Source organism: Lygodium microphyllum, chromosome 10, assembly GCF_053477565.2.
Source record: "Lygodium microphyllum isolate KBCC chromosome 10, Lygodium_microphyllum_v1.1.10, whole genome shotgun sequence".
NCBI classification, from domain to species: domain Eukaryota; kingdom Viridiplantae; phylum Streptophyta; class Polypodiopsida; order Schizaeales; family Lygodiaceae; genus Lygodium; species Lygodium microphyllum.
The window spans coordinates 127,224,991-127,228,273 of NC_141144.1; the positions used below are offsets into that span (position 1 = coordinate 127,224,991).

Below are 3,283 nucleotides of genomic sequence, written 5' to 3' on the forward strand. Positions count from 1 at the left end.
AGAATGGGACTATGCCTTACGGGCAGAGAGGTCGAGCTTTGCATCCCTCTCGTTTTCCACTCTCCTTGAACCAAGTGCAGCTTGAATCTGTTTCGACCCTAACGTTTCTGCGTAAAGTAGTTTGCCTGGGGTTCGACGCTAGTTACTCTGTAGGAATTTGACCACTAGAGGAAACCCTGATTCAGGTTAGTCCTAAGTGGGAATGGCCGGAATGCTTCCGCCTCGTGGCAGACTCAGGAGGACCTAGATTGCAAACCCTGTAACATTCCATGGGAGTGCTGGCGGCGCTTTCTAGACCCTCTTCCTGATGGGCTGCTAAGACGTGTCCTGCAAGGGAACAGGTGGACACATTACAGAATGATTGGGCACAAAATTCTCTTCCAAAGCATATTCTTGCTAGGGCACATTGTATGGAAAAAGAGATTCATATAAAGGGAATATCTATTTTGAAGACTCAAGGATCAAAGGAAAAGGCTGTAAGATTTACATCATTATGAGTATTCTTTGAAGGAAAGATGGGCCTCCTCTTCTCAAATTTCCACTAACTTCAGTCCATCATAAAGCATGGAACTCTAGCCCTCACAAGTCTTCAAAGTCTTCACATGGTCATAAATGCTGGCTTAACCAGACATGGCTGAAAAAGCATTATTAGCTTCAATGTCACAGTTTGCAAGTTATCAAAGGCCTTGACTTATTCTAGCAACAAGTGGTGGTGTTGCTGCCATAAAGTTTGGAATTCCTGTTGAGAGCTTCTCTGATTGGGCAAAAGTGAAAGCTATCACATCTAAATCTACTTTGCATTTCATTGATAAAATTTCTCTACCAACAACGGTAAGGTTGTATACAAATGAGGATGAATGGTCCAATTGGAGCAAGATAGGTGATGGCGTGCTCCATATTGAGTTATGAAAGTGGGCAGATGCAATGGTGAGTGCACCTCTTTCAGCAAACACGCTTGCAAAGCTAGTAGGTGGGCTTCGTGATAATCTTCTAACATGCATTGTTTGGGCATGTGATTTCTCAAAACCCATGTTTGTAGCTCTAGCAATGAATACTTTTATGTGGGACAAATTATTCACACAAAAGCATATATAGACAATTAAAGAGTTGGGGTTTGTTATATACCACCAATACCTAAAAAGCTAGCTTGTGGAGATTATGGCAATAGAGTAATGGCAGAACCATCTATTATAGATTCAACTCTAAGGCTTTTAATGCATAACAAAAATTCTCAAGTGAAGCCCATGGTTTTGTTGTTTTGTCACATGCGAGGCGTTTCTCAACACCTCCAAGTTGAATGGAATGGATTTTTGCTATGGAACAAATTTCTATGCCTACTCCCACCACTAACCATGTCAGTCTTCATTGTGCAAATGACTGTTCGTCATTGAATTTCAACTTTCTATTCTCAGCTGCTAAACATGAAACTCGGACAAAGACAAAATCTTCACTATTCTTATTGTTTGGTAGTTCAATGCAGGCAACTTCTCATGCGGCCATGATGACAATGTCTGATTCGGATGATGATTTTGGTGAATTCAAATCCATACCACTTGACAAGTCTCATGCCAATGTACTCCTAGTTTCTCTTTCCAACTTACCAGATTTCAACAAGTAGACAAGGATATCAAGCATACGATGATATGTTTGATTTCTTTTCTCATCAAAACCAAACGGCCTGCCTATTGGTAAATCTGTGAGTGAGGGCTTTGAGGATCATTTGGGCAGTTTGACTTTTTCAAACAAGAATTCCTTGGTGCACTCAGAAAAGCTTGAAGGTGTCATGGATTCAGCGCCACCTACTTTAAAGCCATAAGAATGCAATTCTCATGATGATTGGGGGGAATTTATGGAGCATTCAACATTAGGGCATAAAGAATCATTTGATTAGTTTGAGTATTCAAGTGAGTTGGTATCATCTGTGAATGATGGAGCTTCAAGTGCTTTCTTAGTGCTTGACCCTACCTATTGTGCAAAGTTGGATTTAAAAAATGTAGAAAAGGTAGTTAACATGCAAGATACATGAATCAAGGGTTACTATAGAAAGGAACGACTCTTATTCTGTTGGAATGGTATGTTGAAGCTCAAGAAGCATTTATGGAAACCTTGCAGATAGAGCTAGTAGTTCTCCTATTCAATCTATGTTGCAATAACTAATATCGGATATCAAAGATAGAGATGTAGAGAATTAGAGGAGGATGATGGTGAGATGTATGATGAGTTTGGTAATCTGAAGAAAAAGTTTTGCATTAAAGTAAAATAGGAGTATTTAAGCTCTGTACTAGCTACCGCTGGCATTGGAAAAGCTAGCTGGGATAAGGAAGATCTTGGTGTCATGGATCGTGAAAAAGTATAGAAAGGGGAAAATAGAGCTATAGGGAGTTTGATAGTGAACAACGTAGGGCAAGGGATAGTCACAATGGCTATGGATCATTTTGCGATGGTGACTATAGGGGGTGCTTTGATCATGCTACATCAGTTGGCAGACGGCATATGCGAAGGTGGCGAAAAGAATACAAATAAAGCTTTAAAAAGATTTAGACATTTAAAGCTTAAAAGAGCTATAAGCATATTGATTTTTTTCCCTAAAAGATTAAAGCTTTTAAAGCTCAGCTTTTGTAACATGTCCAGCTATCCACTTATAGGATATGTCTTAGCAGCCCATCGGGAACAGAGTCTAGAAAGCGCCGCCCGGCACTCCCACAGAATGTCATGGGGTTTGCGATCTAGGTCTTCCCGAGTCTGCCATGAAGCGGAAGCATTCCGGCCGTTCTCACTTAGGATCGACCTGAATTGGGGTTTCCCTAATGGTCAAGTTCCTTGGAGGTAACTAGCGTCGAGCTCCAGATGAACCACTTTGCGTAGGAACAATAGAGTCGAAGTGGATTTATGCTGCACTTGGTTCATGGAGAATGGGAAACGAGAGGGATGCGAAGCTCAACCTCTCTGCCCATAAGGCATAGTCCCATTCCGTTCCCCTAAAACATCATAAATCGGGACTCTAACTTCCTAGATTCTAGGTCACCGTTACCTTGCTGTCATTTCCATTGAGAAAAGTTCCCGGTCAACCGAGACCACCCTTTCGTAGGACGGACACATGGTCACATCCATGCACTTTCCTCAGGTTTCTTTAGTTATCTAATTACCTACCACATTTAGTTTGACAAGCAAAAGCAGCTTCCTTAATTAGCCAATTAATCACCGATTCCTTCACGTAACTTAAGCACTGACATAGAAAAACAATGTCAAGCAAGTTCCTTTTCAACAATTGATCTTATTTATC

The 3,283-nt window shown here is 41.0% G+C and overlaps 1 pseudogene; it reads left to right on the top strand.

The window, feature by feature from the left end:
* The first annotated feature begins 633 nt into the window (after nucleotides 1–633).
* Nucleotides 634–1,618, top strand: LOC148030547 (putative phosphopantothenoylcysteine decarboxylase pseudogene; annotated as a pseudogene).
* Nucleotides 1,619–3,283: the final 1,665 nt, after the last annotated feature.